Here is a 17,072-nt window from a genome sequence, read left to right on the forward strand (position 1 = left end):
GGTGTCACAGAGTCTCTCTGCAATGCCCAAATGCCTTGGATGTCACACATTTCAGTGCCCATGGGTCCTGTGATTTTACAGGAAACTGTTGCAGTGCCTACATGTGCTTTGATGTCACAGAGCCCTGTTACAGTGCCCAGATGTGCTGTCATTTCAAACAGCTCTGCTGCAAAGCCCAGATGGGCTCTGGTGTTACACAGTCCTGTTGCACTGCACACGTGCTGTGATGTCACAGAGCACTGTAGCTGTGTGCAGTTTTGATACGATGTTATAGAGCACTGTTGCAGTGCCCAGATGTGCTGTCATGTCACACAGCCCTGCTGCAAAGCCCAGATGTGCTGTTGTGTTACACAGTCCTGTTGCACTGCACATGTGCCATGTCACAGAGCAATGCTGCAGCGTCCAGAGTTAATGTGATGTTATAGAGCACTGTTACTGTGCCCACGTCTGCCGTGATGTCACAGAGCACTGTAGCAGTGCCCAGATGAGCTGTGATGTCACACAGCCTCTCTGCAATTCCCACTTGTGCTGCAATGTCACTGAGCCCCGTTGCAGTTCCCACATGTGCTGTGATGGCACACAGCCCTGATTGACGGGTGCGCAGCAGCCAATCAGAGGCGGCGGCGCCTCAGGGAGGGCGGGTCCAGCCACGGCTGTGGCAGCCCCGCAGCCAATCAGAGACACCATCGCCTCAGGGAGGGCGGGCCCAGCCCAGGACAGAGTGACAGCTCCTCAGCCAATCAGAGAAAACGCTGCCTCAGGGAGGGCGGGCCCAGCCAGGGCAGTGACAGCCCCGCAGCCAATCAGAGGCGGCCTCGCCTCAGGGCACAGAGGGAAGGTGAGGCCAGGGAGCCCAACATGGCAACAGGGGAAGGAAGGAGAGGAAGGAGGAGAGGTCACTGGTGAGGGATCAAACTGAGGCCTCCTGCAGAGCTGGCCTCTGCAGCACCCTCCCCGCTGCTCTCCCAACTGTTCTGTTACAGCCAGTGTGTGTCTGTGGGAAATGATTTGTGCCCAGTGTGTGAACCTAAAAGGTTTGAAGCCCCTCTGGTGTGATGTGTGTGAGGGAATCAGTGTCCAGGGTGTCTGAAGCCCCTCTGGTGTGATGTGTGTGAGGGAGTCAGTGTCCAGGGTGTCTGAAGCCCCTCTGGTGTGATGTGTGTGAGGGAATCAGTGTCCAGGGTATTTGAAGCCCCTCTGGTGTGATGTGTGTGAGGGAATCAGTGTCCAGGCTGTTTGAAGCCCCTCTGGTGTGATGTGTGTGAGGGAGTCAGTGTCCAGGGTGTCTGAAGCCCCTCTGGTGTGATGTGTGTGAGGGAATCAGTGTCCAGGGTATTTGAAGCCCCTCTGGTGTGATGTGTGTGAGGGAATCAGTGTCCAGGCTGTTTGAAGCCCCTCTGGTGTGATGTGTGTGAGGGAATCAGTGTCCAGGGTGTTTGAAGCCCCTGTGGTGTGATGTGTGTGAGGGAATCAGTGTCCAGGGTGTCTGAAGCCCCTCTGGTGTGATGTGTGTGAGGGAATCAGTGTCCAGGGTGTTTGAAGCCCCCCTGGTGTGATGTGTGTGAGGAAATCAGTGTCCAGGGTGTTTGAAGCCCCTCTGGTGTGATGTGTGTGAGGGAATCAGTGTTCAGGGTCAGGAAAAATGTGGGTAATGTGTGTCAATATTCTCCAATATTTGTTCAAGGTCAAAGCTTGAGGTGATGGTGACATGCCATTTAGGAGAGAAGAAGAGATTTGGCAGGAATGTGCCATAAACCCTATAGCCTGAACAAATCAGCCTGGCCTCAAGTTAGCTTGAATTGTGGTGATCCTAAAGAGACAGACAGAATTGGTCAAAGGATGGTTAGAAACTGATAGGAGATGGAAGTTGTCAAAGAGATAAGAGCCAATGGAACTAGAGTACAGAAATGTAGGCAGGGGCAGGAGGAACAGCCCAGCAGCTGCGGGGGAAGATTGCAACAGGCCTTGTGAATGCGTGGGGAACAAATCTCCAGGGTTTTCATCATGAACTGGCAGCAAGTGTGTGTGTGGGGGCCTCAGACTCTCTCATCTCCATTGAGTGAGGTTGTTGCAAATGTGCTGGGGCAGAAAAACTTCTCTACACCAAGTTAGATCAGCAGAGACATCCTTTATGTGACGATGCGCCGGGGACACGGGATGGTTCCCAGAGAGGCTGGAAGCTCCTCGCTTCTGCTGCCATCGGTGCAGGGAGGGAAGGCCCGTGCAGGAAAAAGCCCCCGTGATCCCTTGTGCCCTGCAGCGCTGCTCCCGAGGGCCACCCCCAGCGACTCCTGGAGGGCCGCCGGCACGGCGCTGCTGCCGTACCGCAGCTGGGCAGGGTCCCGGCACAGCTCCATCCGTGGCCTCCGCCGTGGCTCTGAGCCACGTTCAACGGGGGCCCTTTGTCCCTGAGGGCTTTAGTGCCGCACTTGGATGGTCGTCTCCATCCGGCAGATTTCCTCTTGTCCAGTCTAGGAGGGGGAGTTTGCGACTTGGTGGGCACCTGGCACCCAGCCAGGGCTAAAGCAGCACGTTTGATCACAGCCCCGTGCTGCAGAGCTGCTCCTCCTTCACTGCCTCCGCTGATGTTTCTTTTTGGCAGCCCTGAATATGAGAAACACATTGAACGTGATCCTGAAGGGCCCTGGAGCTACTTTGTTCCTTGGGGCTTCATCACAACTTGGAGGACTTGCTCTCCTCTTTCTCCTTGCTGAGCTGCAATAATCAGTGAACTCCACGAAACGGCTGCGGAGATCACGGCCCCGCGTCGCAGATCTGCTGCTCTCTCTCTGCATCTGCTGAGTTTCCTCCTTGGGTGTGGGAACCCCCATGGAGGGGACCTTGGAGGACCCTGGAGCTGTGTCATTGCTGGGAGCATGGCCAAGAATGTCAGGACTGCTCTTCCTCTTTCTCCACCTTCCTGCTGAGTGCTCATAGTCCCCGGGCTCAACGCTCCAGCTGTGATCACCGCTGCCCCACTGTGGGGATCTGCTGCGAGCCCTCTGCCTGGCGCTGCTGCTCTCATCGGGGGATGAAGGGCTGTGTGTGTGCTTCTGTCTGTTGCTGCCTGCTGTCTGCTGACCAGACAGCGCAGCACCAACGTGTTGGCCAGGGCCTGAGCAGTGGCATTTCCCGCTGCTGGGGGTCCGTGGCCAGGTGAGGTGCAGACGGCCTGCACGTGCCACTGGGGCAGCTGCCTGGCTTAGCTGGCTTCTGCTGACTGTTGCAGGGGAGCTGCTGCCCTGTGCAGAGTGCACTGCCGTGTCCTGCAAAGAGAGCTGTGAAAAGGTCCTGTCCTTTGCTCCTGAAAGGACCACAACTGTGGGGACTCTCCAGAAGCTGTGCGAGGGGACAGCTCAGGCCCTCCCAAAGCCTCCCCTGGAGGGGGAAAGAAGGGTCAAAGGCCAACAAGCAGGATGCATCTAGGTGGGATGCCTTGAGAGAGAGAAGAGTTGTGGCTGTCAAGAAAGCTGCAGCGTGGGAGGGTGAAGAGTTGCAATGCAAGAGCCCAGAGAGAAACCCACTGTCCCTTTGGCGCCCTGAGCCACCTCACCAGAGTTACCTTGGTGTGTGAAGGCAGACCCCGTGCTCCTACAGAACCTGCCTTCTGGGTGCTAGACTGCAACAGCCTGAAGAAGGAAGAGATATATAATGCCATGATGAAGGAAGAAGCTCTTTCTGCAGGTTTCAAATCAGAGCTCCTGGGGAGAAGAAAAGACAAAGGATCTTGCTTTAGGGCTGTTCTGGACTGTTGAGTCATTTCCTTGGAGCAGCTTCTGCGACAGAGTGAAGACTTAACCAAGTCTACAAATGGGAATTGGGATTGGGGTCTTGCCACCAGTTCTGCCCCTGTCACAGCACGTCCTCATCTTTCTGCCCCCCACAGCCTCCATTCCTTAGACACATAGAATTACAGAAGGGTTTGGGTTGGAAGGGACCTGAAAGATCATGGTCCAACTCTCCTGCCACATGCTCTGGGCCACTTTCCTCTAGAAGAGGTTGATCAAAGCCCACTCCAACCTGGCCTTCAGCACCTCCAGTGAGGAGGCACCCACAACTTCTCTGAGCAACCTGTGCCAGGGTGTCAGCACCCTCAGAGAAAGAATTTCTTCCTAATATCTGACATCAATCTTCCCTCTTTCCACTTAAAATCATTATTCCTCCTCCTATCACTACCTTCCCCAAGAAAGAGTCTCTCCCTGTCCTTCCTGTAGGCCCCCTTGAAGGGCTCTTCTCTACATTAGCCAGCTGCAGAGAGTAGACAAGTAGAGGCTGACAGCATGGCAACAGCCCAAAGTCCAGTAAGGAAAGACGAGGACTGCGGTGGGAGAGTTCAGATTGCTCAGCACTGAATGCTACAGGGAGTTAATTAGCTAATTGTCTCCTAGGACACTCGGGAGGGATAAGAAGAAACACAGCAAGGCTGGGGAAAGGAAACATATTCTGGACACATTCTTGTAAGACTTGCCATTACCTGACATAAAACAGTAAATAGGCTTGCTGCCTCTGAACTGTATTGATGTCACAAGGAGTCACAGACTCATCATCCATCTTGTACCACTGCCCATTGCCAGCCTGTGAAGAAAGACGTTGCTGTCTGCAGAGGAGCTGCAGGGTTTCTCCACAGAGACCCCAGCAGACAGCTGTAGGAGCAAGAGGAGGACCAAGCAAATCCAACCCAGCTCCTAAGGAGTCCTTCTCCCCCCAGACCTGGGCTGCCAGGAGCCCTGCCCTGCCAGCTGCTCTTCATGGCACACGTCTCTCCCCTGCTGGGAAGGCTGTTGCTTGGTACCTTTGTGTAGCAGAAATAGTGTCCCGAGTCACACGTGGAACCGGCGTGCACCAGGACAGCGTATAAGCTGTAGACGAGCGGCTCTGCAGGCACCTCAGACATGTAGGGCCGAAGATCCAAGCGCTCAGGGTACCCCACAACCTACAGAGAGACCAAGAGGGATCAGAAATGATCCTGAACTACTAGATGCAATAGCCCCCAGAACGTCATGGTTTGGGTGTCAGCAAACTGCTCTGGGCCAAAGCCGTGCTCTCAGAGCAGAGGAGATGCTCATCTCCCCACGGGAACTCTGGTCTGCCCACGGCAACTCTCGTGTCCCCAGCAGGCAACGGCAAGAACCGAACATCAGCAGCGTGTGCAAGAGCATCCTGCTTTGGGGAACCTGCTGCTCCAGGGAGAGAAGGTTGTTGCCCTCCAGTTGTGTACATGCCTTGCAGATCTTCCTGCCAGTGACAGCGTCAAAGCGTTTCAGGCACACTGTGAGAACCCTGGGTGCACGATGGACTGTGACCCTCTTGGAGACGGCAGCCAGCTTGTCACACCTTGGAAGCAAGCACAGAGACCAGTCCCTAAATGCACCCACTTCTCCCCCAGGAAGGCCAGGCAAGCACTCATGGCTTACACAGCCTTGTGTCACTGTCAGCCTTAGCCAGTAGCAGAAGGCCTGGTGACAAACAACCCGCCTCTCACTCCTGTGCAAGAAACCTACATGACAAGGCGACTTCTGCTGGAGGCCATGCAGCACCTTCACGGCAAACCTGCTGTTAATATGGCATCAGGGATCATCTTACCTGCTACAGTGAAAGCAGTTTCCACCATCCAGCTGCTCTGGTTTCACAAAGTCCTTCAGAGCTGTGGTGACAGATAAGGCTGCCTGGAGGAATGAGAAAGGAGAGCCCTGGACTTGGAGCAACACCCTTGCCCAAACACTTACGAGAAGGTGACAAGGAGCCCCAGGCAGCTGACACAAAGGAGACCCCTTGGGAGCCCACAAGCAGTGTCCAGGGGAGGCAGAGAGAGGGTATTCTCCTCCCCAGAAGGACACAGCCGTTCTTCTTCCCACGAGCCACCAAGCTCTCTGGTGTTCACAGCACACGTTGTTGAGCCAACTGCATGGATTCCAGAAAGCAGCAGGGGCCTTGGGATACCCTGGAGTGCAATGATAAAGCCTCTTACCTTTATATCCACAGGGACATCCAGGAAGGCCTCGTAGGAATCAGAAACTGCATTGCAGCTCAGGCACGTGACTGGAAGGCAAGGGAAAAGGCTCAGCCATAGGGCAGGTCGAGCAAGGCTGCCAGTCCTTCCTACCCACTACGCCAGTCACACCAGCAGCTGTTCCTCACCAGCTGGCAGAAGGACACAGACAATCCCAAGGAGAGTAATAGTCATGGGAAAGTACCTCTGGATCTCATCTGTCCTCCAAAGATTTGATGGACGATGGTGGTCTCTTCAGAGGCGGCGTCCAAGCTGGAAAGAAACAGCAAGGGCAGAGAGTTACCAGCTGCGTGGGACTGGCTTTGTCTGAAAGCCCTGAGAGTAGGGTTTCCTTGACGAGAGCCCATCAAGGAGCCCAAAGGGGCTGGGAACGTGGGAAAGGCCGTTTGCTTGTGCTTACTCGCTGATTCCTCTCAGACAAACTTTCTGCATGGCATCGACAGCAGAGCGTAGGAACTCGTGGGCATCTTCCTGCCTGCCCCGCTGGAATTGTTCTCCTATCACTAAGAAAGAAGTTAGTAGTTCTCTCCTCCAAGAAGGGAACAAAACCTCTAAAAGCAGCTTCTGCCGTGAAAGGACTTACGTGGAAGGACATTGATGAAAGCCAAAGGCTGGAGCACCTTGCCTGAGGAATGCAGGACCATGTTAGCGTGGGCTTCCATTCTGCACATCATGCAGAAACCTTGCTGAAGACCTGAAGAGGGAGAGAAGAGGGAGGGCAGGAAGATCCTCAAGTCAGCCAAATCTCCATAGCAATGGGAAATCCGTCTGAGACCTGGGAGCTGTAAGGAGTCTCCACTCCTCCCCAGGTGTCAACATCCCCAGGAGCCCTGGACAGTTTAATGACTAGAAAACTTTCTTGAGAGAGATGCCAAACTGACACAAGTGTCTGTGCAACCAGACAAGAGAGTGGAAGTGAGAGGAACAAGAGAGCCAGGGCTAGAAAGAGGTGCCTTTCTGAAGAGGAGCACACCTAGACGGGAAAAGAGGCTTCTAGGCTTGAGTGTTCCAAGCACAGCAAGTGGTGACTTTGACCCAGCAGGGCTGCTTTTCTCCTCAATCAAATGCCAGGCTCTGGGAGCCCTTGAGAAGTGCCCAGGGGACTGCCAAGGAGATGTTCCTGCAAGTACTCACAGGACTGGCTGTGCTCCCGAGACAGCAGGTAGTTGGCCAGAGGCGGGGTGTGCGTCAGGCACTGCAGCACGGAGTTGAGGAAGCACGTGTTGCCCATGTTGTAGAGTCCTGCTCCAATGCTCTGTCCTGGCTGCCAGTCCATGCAAAGCTTCTCCGGGGGAAAGAGGATCCGTTCTGGTGGAGCCATTCCCTCGGCAATGACTGCACAGAGATGGAATTTGTCAGAGGATGTGACCACACTCTGATATCTTCAAGGCACATTCAAGGCTTTTGACACTGTCTCCCACAACATCCTCATCAGAAAGCTCAGGCAGTGTGGCTGGGATGAGTGGACAGTGAGGTGGATGGAGAGGTGGCTGAGTGACAGAGCCCAGAGGGTGGTGATCAATGGCACAGAGTCCAGTTGGAGGCCTGTGGCCAGGGGAGTTCCAAAGGGATAGATTCTGGGGCCAGTCTTATTTAACATCTTCATCAACCACCTGGATGAGGGGACAGAGGGACCCTCAGCAAGTTCCCTGCTGGCACCAAACTGGGAGCACTGGCTGATTCCCCAGAGGCTGTGCTGCCAGTCAGTGGGATCTCGACCGGCTGGAGAGTTGGGCAGAGGAACCTCCTGAGGTTCAACAAGCACAAGTGCAGAGTCCTGCAGCTGGGAAGGAACAACCCCCTGCACCAGGACAGGCTGGGGGTGACCTGCTGGAGAGCAGCTCTGCAGAGACAGACCTGGGAGTGCTGATTGATAATAAAATAAATATGAGCCAGCAATGTACCCTCGTGGGCAAGAAGCCAATGGCAGCCTGGGGACATCAAGAAGAGTGTGGCCAGCAGGACGAGGGAGGTTCTTCTCCCCCTCTACTCTGCCCTGGTGAGGCCTCATCTGGAGTCCTGTATCTAGCTCTGGGCTCCTCAGCTCAAGAGGGACAGAGAACTGCTGGAGAGAGGCCAGTTCAGGGCCACCAAGATGATCAGGGGACTGGAGCATCTTTCATAAGAGGAAAGGCTGATGGACCTGGGGCTGTTTAGTCTGGAGAAGAGGAGACTGAGGGGTGATCTTATTAACATTTATAAATATCTAAAGGGTGGGTGTCAGGAGGTTGGGACATCCCTCTTTTCTACAGTAGCTAGTAACAGGACAAGGGGTGATGGGATGAAGCTGGAACACAACAAGTTCCACTTAAACATAAGAGAACACTATTTCACCGTGAGGGTGAGGGTGAGGGAGCCCTTGCCCAGGCTGCCCAGAGGGGTTGTGGAGGCTCCTTCCTTGGAGCTCTTCAAGACCCGCCTGGACATGTTCCTATGTGACCTGATCTAGGTGACCCTGCTTCTGCTGGGGAGTTGGACTGGATGGTCTCTAAAGGTCCCTTCCAACCCCCACCATGCTGTCATTCTATGATTCTATGATCTTTGACAGGTCGAGTTCTGTGGAGTGGGACTTGGGACACCCAGCTCTAACCTCCAAGCCAGAAACCTTGGGGACACCTAACACTGCTGTGGGCATTTACTGGGGAAGAAAGCGTTCTGGAAGAGAGTCTGTTCCCCTGCTGACGTTGCTGACAGTCACACCTCCCTTTTCCATCTTGTCTGCAGCAGTGACTGACTGTCAGCCTCTCCTTGAACAGCTGCCTCTGCCCTGCCTCTGTCTCCCTTCCAACCACCTCAGTCAGGGTGGGCTTCCTGCACCTCTTGGCTGAGCCCAAAGCCTCCGATGGTGCCGCAGCCCCACTTTTGACCTGTTCTACTCTGTTGTAAAGAAAGAAGGTTTAGCAAATAGGAGCTCCACCCTGGTCAGCCCAGAGAAATCTCAGCCTCGACATCAGGAGGTATAGACCAGCCTCTGCTCTCACCCCCTGTCTACCTGCTCTACAGTCTGTCCTGAAAGGTAAATCATAGTTACCTTTGCAAGAGGATGGTAGTTGAGGAGAAGTGAGGAGGAAACGACAAACAGCATAAAAAAGCTGGAAGGCGAGTAGCCAAAGAAGGAGCTGAGTTGTCCCGAGGGCAGCACAACTGTCCTGCTGGGAGGCCCAACTGGCTCTGGCTGTCCCGCTGGGAGGCTTTATAGTCCCTGGCCAGGTGAGGTCACAAACGCTGGGTGGGGTCTGGAACAGCCCCTGTGTGACATCAGCAGCGCCCAATGTTCTCTGTCTCCCTTGGTGACGGCCACAGCGCTGCCCCTCCCCTGGGATGGCCTCTGGAATCACAGAAGGGCTGCAGGGAGGAGGCAGCTGGGGACCAAGAAATCCGCTCCACAGTGGCTCCCTGGGACACCAGCACAGACGCTGGGACAGAGCAGAGACTGCGTGGGCAGCCCTGTGAACTCTTGCAGAAGAAGGGAGCTGCAGTGTACTGTGGAACTCACATGCTGCATGTTTGTGATGCCAGGAAAGTGCCAACCAGGACTCAGCAGCCAATGTGACTGTCAAGCAGGTGTTTCTGGCAGCGCTGGGCACACAGGGGATGGCTCCACCAAGTGTGTGCCCTGCTTAGAGCAAAACTTTCCACATGTGCCCAGACTAGATCTGCATGTTCATTGCACTTCTTCATGAGTTCCCCCCATTGTCCTGCCTCAGCCTGCCCAGGCCACAGCTCCCTCACGCCTCCTTCGCTGGGCCTCAGGGGCCATTGAGGATGAAGATCTGAGTCTTCCTCACAGTGTGTTTTTCACCTTTGGCTTCCTGGTGTTTGGCCAAACCACAGGACAGGCTCAGCAGTTGCTTCTTCACTCCTCTCACTCCCCCATTGGAGTATGATCACTCACAAGTGACCTCTCCTCCTTCCTCTCCTCTTTTCCCCTGTTGCCATGTTGGGCTCCTTGGCCTCACCTTCCCTCTGTGCCTCTGACTGGCTGCTGCTCACACGTCAATCAGGGCTGTGCCCGCCTCCTGCACTGCCATTGACTGAGGCCACGCACGGGCTGCAGCATGAGGGACACTCTGTGTGACTGTGGGCACAGTCCCTACTGTGTCCAGCACTCCCGGGTGTGCTGAGCTTGGAGAGAAGCTCCACACTCAGCCCAGAGCTGGGGGAGGCCATTGGAAGTGTGCAGGGCTGTAGATTGGTGCTTTAACTGGGGCACGAAGCCCATTTCTAACGTCAGCACAGCCAGCTGCAGCTGCCTCCGTGTGTGAAGTCCTCATAAAACATCCACCCCGAACTCTGCTTTGATGGTGATGGGTGTGGCAAGAAACACCATTTCTGAAATGGACATTGTGAACAAGAAATTCCGTCCCTGGGTGACACGACGTGGGTCAGGCCGGATGGATCTTGGACTGGCCAGCTACAGCTTAGCACAGGAGCCAGACAAGTCACTGGAGCGTTATTGACCCTCTGTCCTGCATGGGAAAGGAGTCCAGGCAAAGGCCAATATTGGGGGCGAATGAAAAGAGCTCCTGAAACAGACAAAGACCCTGATCCTTGCACAGGGCCTTGCACAGCAGCACAGCTTGGTCGGGGACTGCAGAGTCTCCTCTTCCCAGGACTAAGGGCTCTAGAAAACCGAGTCTTGAAAGCAAATGTGACTTGGCAAGAAAAAACTGTGTCAGGAGCCACTCAAAAGGGATTCCATAGTATTAATAAACAGGCCCAAGCTAAGAATAAAACGACACTGCAAAACAGGCCAGGCCTAGCTTTGCTCTTAGTGAAAGAACAAGGAATGTGTGGCTATCTTAAATGAGACCAAGACCACTGCTGCATCCAGCTCCCAAATGCAACCAGCACCTTGCAGGAACAGCTGAATGAGATGAGAAAAGCAGCAGCAGGCAGGAGAGCACCCAGAGATGAATGGAACAACATGCCCCAGGAATTGGGTGGATGGTCCTTGAAAGCCCGGCTGGCTGCCCTGATGGAAGGAATCATCTTTGTGGTCACAGTCACTGTTGTTGTTAGAGTTTGCATGGGGTGGATGAAAAGAGGCAGCGAGAAGAAGACAGGGAATTTGAGAGAAACGGCTTCCAAAGAGGGGAATTGACAAGATCAGTGGGTGTGCAGGGGCACAGCTGCCTCACCTGCCTCACCAGCTCACAGGGGAATCTCCTGCAGTGCCTGGGCACCTCCTCCCCCTCCTTCCCCACTGACCTCGGTGTCTGTGCAGATGTTGTTCTGACATTCTCACTCCCTTCTGCTGCAGCAGCTTCTTCCCCTTCTCCAGTCTGTTCATCACAGAGGCCTTACCTCCATCACTCACTGGCCAGGCCTTGGGCAGCAGCGAGTCCATCCCAGAGCCGACTGGCCCTGGCCCTGGCAGATACAGGGGAAGCTCCTGGCAGTAATTAGTTCAAAGCAGCCACCCCTGGAGCCCCAGTGCCAAACCTGCCCACACAAACCCACTGCATCCCGTTCCAACAGAGAGATGCTGTGAGCGAGCCAGATCTGAGGAAGCCTCGCACACGCTGCTCGATGGGCTGCAGCTGGGACAGAGCAGGTTCAGGCCTGAGCTGCAGGGAGAGGAACCCAAACATTTCCAGAGCAACATTGTAAGCACAGACACCACCAGCAACAGCAGGAATGATCCATATCCTGAGAAAGACAGTTTAACAGAGAAAAAAAGCAAAGGCTGTGTGTGGCAGCAAAGGGGAACAACAACAGTTCCTTCTCTCCTTCCCTTTGACTCCTGCTGCCCAGCCCCTTTGTGGGAAGAAGGGCCTCAGGATGCCCTGCAGCTGCTTTGGAAGACAAATGACTCAATGACTTCTCCTTCTTCCTCTGGGCTTGTGTTGCTGAGCAGGGCACCCCAGGGCATGGAATCCCGCTGGGGTCAGCTTGGGGCAGCTCTTCTGGCTTTGTCCCCTGCCAAGCTCTGGCCCAGCCCCAGCCCACTGGCCTTTGCTCAGGGCACTTGGAAAGAGCTTTGCTGCTGTGCCAGCCCTGCTCAGCCAGAGCCAAAGGGCTGATGTGTCAGCAACACCTTTCCAGCTACAAACACCAAGCAGAGCCCTGTGAGGGCTGCGCTGGGGAAATGAAACTCCATCCCCAGCAGACGCAGACAGGCAGCGAGAGCTGGTGGGGCTGTGGCTCTCGCCTGGCCAGAGCAGCTCCTGCTGCAGCCCCAGCACCGCGCTGCCCTCCTCAGAGCCCCTCCAGCTCCTCTGCATCTCTCGTGCCCGGGGCCACAAGCGGGAGTGGGGCAGAAGCCCCGTGCCCTTGCCACAGAGGCAGCTGACGGGATCCTGGGCTGTGGCGGCACAGTGTGGGCAGCAGGGTGGAGGAGGTGACCCCTGGCCTGACCTGGCACCGCTGAGGCCCCTGGATGGCTGTGGCCAGTTCTGGGCTCCCCAGCAGCAGAGAGCATTTGGCTGCTGGCACAAACGATGGCTTGCCAGCTTGGCAGAGAGCGGGGGCCTTTGTGTGAGCTGAGCTGTCTCCAGAGGGACAGGGTGGGCTACAGCTTCTCTCCTGCTCCCCTCCAGCTTGCGTGCTCCAGCAGGGGAGCTGGGGCTCTGCTGTGAGGACAACCTGGGTCCGGCTGGGCCATCCTGCAGGCAGCAGCAGAGGCCAGGAGTGGCCCAGCTCAGCACACTCAGGGGCCATGGGAAGGACACCTGGAGACAGGGCTGATTGTTCCAGCTTTAATGTAAACCAACAGCTTCTCAGGTGGCTGCATTCCAGAAGAGAATCTCCCTTCTGCCAGGCTCAGCGGGGCCTGAGGCATCGCCACCACCGGCTCCACCCTGAGGGTGGCTTCTCCTGGAGAGATGCCAGGACAGAGATGGTCTGAGTTGCCAGGGAGCTGACTGAGCATTCAGCATCCCGTGTCAAGGGCTGGAGGGCTGCAAGAGAAGGGAGCAGAGCACAGACATGAACCCCCCTGCCTGCAGAGAGCCCCAGCAGTGCCCTCCAGACCGTGCCCACCCAGCCGCCTCTTGCCCTGGCCAGGAGGAGCGGGTGAGACAAAGGGACCTGCTGGAAGCTGCTGCCCAGGAGTGCCCCCTGTGCCCCTGGCATCTCTCTGCCCCTCCAGTGTTCTCCTGGAGCAGGGCCGTGCTCTGTGCCCTGCCCCACCAGTCCCGACCAGCACAGCACTGGCCCTACTCACCGGTGCAGATGTCCTGCAGCTTCTGGCGTCTCAGGGGCTTTGGGTGCTGTGCAGCAACACCTGGGGACAGAGCTGCTGTCAGAGCTGCCCCGGGCCCGGCCCCCTCCTCCCCCTCAGCAGGGACGGCCCCAGGGAAGGGAGGGGGAGCAGGGCAGTGGGACTGACAGGCAGCCTCCAAGCCAGGCGTGTGGGCAGGGGGAAGGCAGGAAGGCACAGGGCCAGGCTGCCAGGAGAGGGGCCCCAGGGGCTGTGGCTCACCCAGGAACCTGATGGCCGCCGCTCGCAGGGTTGGTTGAGTGTCCTCCAGGTACAGCGCGCTCCGACGCAGGCACTTCTCTGCCCTGCTGCTGTCCTGCCCCAGCTGGAGAGAGCACAAGGACAGGGGCTGGTACAGACCCTCCCCAGCCATCTGCACCAATCCCTCCTCCCAGCACCCTCCTGGCCCCTGGCGATTGCCGTCTCCCAGCCAGGAGCCCTGTGGGGCTGACGTAAGAGACGCAGGCAGAGGGGGTCTGGGGGTACTGAGACCCCTCTGTCCCACTGCCAGGGCTCATTTGGGTCTCCTTCAGCACCCTGGGCTGGGGAGGGGAGAGAGAAGAGTCCTTGGTGGGCCTGTGCTGGAAGGAGGGTGCAGCTCTGGGCTGTGGGCTCCGGGCTGGAGCAGGGCAGGCGAGGCACAGCAGCACAGCCCTCACCACAGAACTGCCCGTGGGGCAGCCCCCTCCAGCCTGGCCGGGGCCTTGTGAGTTTCCCTTACCAAGCACTCTGCAGCCCAGTGCATCTGACTTGTTGCAAGCGAGTAGCTGAGCTTCCTCCAGCCCAGGAAGCTTGCACAGGCCAGGAGGGTGTCCTTGGAGGTCTGCAGAAAAGCAGAGGCTAGAGATGGCACCAGGGCCCAGGGAAGGGACGACTGGTCATCCTCCTCCTCCTCTGGGCCAGGCTGGGAGCCCTTGCCAGCCCCTTGTGAGGAGAGGCAGCGGTGGACAGAGGCTGAGCTGGGCGCAGGGTGCAGGGAAGGATACGGGGCAGCCACCACCTCCGGGATCTGCTGCTGATGACTGCAGAACAGGGATCCTGAAAGCTGCTGAGCTGCCGCTGGGGATGGGGCAGGCCCAAGGGCACAGGAGAGGAGAGCCCAGGGCTGCAGGCAACGAGGGCTGGATGCCAGAGAGCCTGAGCAGGACGCAGCAGCAGCTCCCCATGGGCATTGCCGGCAGCGGCTGCCCCAGCTCCTCCCACCCAGGCTGCTGGCAGCAGAGCTTTGATCCTGGGAGTCCCCCCTGCCTCAGGACCCCAAGGTGACACACATTCCAGCGGGCTGACTGCCACCAGCCCCAGCCCCCGAGGCCCCAGCCCGCCCCGTGCTGCCAGCAGACCCTTCCCCACACCACTGGGACTCTGTGACATCCGTACCATGGCCACGGCCGTGTCCTCATCATTCATATGGAACAACAGCGGGATCAGGCTCTCGCTCACCATCTGCTTCAGCTGACTCCTGCTGTCCCCCTTCACCATGTGCATCACGTCTCCAAAGAGGCTGATGGAGACGTCTCGCACCTGGCTGGACTCCTGGGAGGGAGCAGGACAGGAGGACTTGAGCAACAGCCGCTCCCTTGCCCAGGCAAGCGGGGCATTGCTGTGGCCCATGGGGAGGGAGAAGCTTTGGGGTCAGCTCCTCGAGGCAGGAGCCGTGGGACCTATTTGCAACCCTGGCTGAACAGCCCCGGGCCCATGAAAGGCCACACAAGAGGAGTGAGGAGGGGAGCAGAGTCGTCCTCCCAGAGGGGCCATCAGTGGGGCTCAGGCTCCACAGCTCCTTACATCATCAAAGAGGTGCAGGAGCTTCTCAGAGAGCTGGAGAGCGATGGGGCTGGCCTCGTGCGCCTGCACAGCCACCAGCACATTCCTGAAGACAGCCAGAGCCTTCAGCTTGATGTCAGCGCTGCCATGCGACATGATCTCCATGATGTCTGGCAGCAGCATCTGCATGTTTCTGGCCTGTAGGAAACACACAGTTTTGTCTTTGTGAAGTGCTGAGAGACTCTCCCTGCCCTGGGGTCACTTGAACTATGTGCTGCTCACCAGCTCGGGGTCCTCTGACAAGGTGACGAGGCCTCTGAGCAGCAGTGAGAGCACCGGCGTGCGGGGACACCTCAGGAACCTCCAGGCTCTGTACAGCTTGGCCAAGTCCTCTGTGCCCCTGTCGATGTAGGCCAGCAGCTGCAGGAGAGATGGCAGTGAGGGAGCGGCAGAGCCGGCCGGGCTCCGTGCGGCTCCCGCTTCGCAGCGGCATCTCAGCGCCAGGGCAGCGGGGCAGACAGCCCGTCGTGGGGGCGGCTGGGCCCATGGGACCTGGTGTCTGGTCCAGCTCCTCCTGCCCTCCCGAGAGCCGGCACAAAGGTGGCACCAACGCGGGTGCTGACGAGTGTCCGGGGTCCCGGCCTGTGCAGGGGCCGTGCAGAGCTGTGCCCCAGAGCCAGCCGCTGCTCTGCCTCTGGCTCCCGTCCCTTCCCAGCCCCAGCCCTGCCCCAGCCCCAGGGCTCCAGCCCGCAGAGGAGGCTGCAGGAACCGACTCCTCACTCACCGCAAAGGGACAGATGCCGGTGTCCTCCACACCAGAGCCCAACACCCTGTGTGGCTGCCGCACCTGCAGCGCGTCCATCACCTCCATTGCCACCCTCAGGGTGCCGTGCAAAGGGCCAGGGGCCGAGAAGATCACCTCCAGCATGGCCAGGGCAGTGCTGCAGAGCCAGAGCCTCTGTCAGCAGGGCTGCCGCAGCCACCGTGCCGTGCCCGCCCGGCCTCGGCACCGCCATGGCTCTGGCAGCCACCCAGCCCCTCTCCCCACGGGGAACGAGCCCTGATGGCTGTCGGGGTCGGTACCTGTCCCATGCTGGAGAGATGCTCAGCAGGCTCCTGCCCACCTCGCTGGGGTTCCTGTTGCTCAGCAGGAGCAGGAGCGACTTCAGTCTGTGCCACGATGTGTCTGTGTGCACACGCTCCATGGCTTTGTGGATGCACCTCATGATGCTTGGCACCTGCAGGGGACACAGGGGAGGATGGTGGTGCCACCGTCTGCCTCTGGAACCTCTGCCCTTCCCAGCCCTCTCTGCTGCCTTGAAACAGCCTCAGATACCCGAGAGAGCTGGGTCAGGGAGGGGAGGAGGACCAAGGCCTGGCAGGGCTCACGGGCAGGACAAGCCAGCCCCAGGGCACTTACATCCCACAGCCAGGAGTCTGGGTCACTCATGGCCACGTCCAGCATGTCGCTGCCCAGTTGCCTGTCATGGGCTTGTGCTGATGTTAAGGCCTCAATGGCTGCGAGGACACTGTCTCTCCTCAGAGCAGCCTGCAGGTTGGGAGGGAGGGAGGGAGGGAGGAAGGAAGGAAGGGAGTGAATGAAGAGACATCCTGCCCAGCACCCCCATGGTGCTGCTTGGCTGAGCAGCACGAGCAGCTCTGGCAAGAGGTGCCAGGCAGTGCTGGCTGCAGCGCCCAGGACAGCTGGAAGCAGGGGCTGCAGCCTCTGCAGGGTGGAGGATCCCAGCGACTCTGAGCCCCTCTGCTCACAGAAGCATCCTGAAGATGCCACACACAAGAGTCCCAGCAAGGCCAAAGCTCAGTACCTCAATCCCAGAGTTGATGCTGCTGCTGCTTGAAGAAACAGAGGGGATGCTCTCAGGATCCAATTGCAGCTCCTCACCCTCTGGATGCTGCTCTGGCAGTGTCTCATCTACGTGGAGGGGAAACAGCAGAGTCAGTGGGACGCATCATCTTTGCCAACCACCTCCCCAGAGGGTGGGAAGAGCTTTGAAGCCAGCGTGACTGAGCAGGGGGAGGCTGTGTGGGGGGATGAAACGCTGCCATGCCCCTGCCCACGGGACGGCTGCTGCC

This window comes from Colius striatus, unplaced genomic scaffold, assembly GCF_028858725.1.
Source record: "Colius striatus isolate bColStr4 unplaced genomic scaffold, bColStr4.1.hap1 scaffold_46, whole genome shotgun sequence".
Classification (NCBI taxonomy): Eukaryota; Metazoa; Chordata; class Aves; order Coliiformes; family Coliidae; genus Colius; species Colius striatus.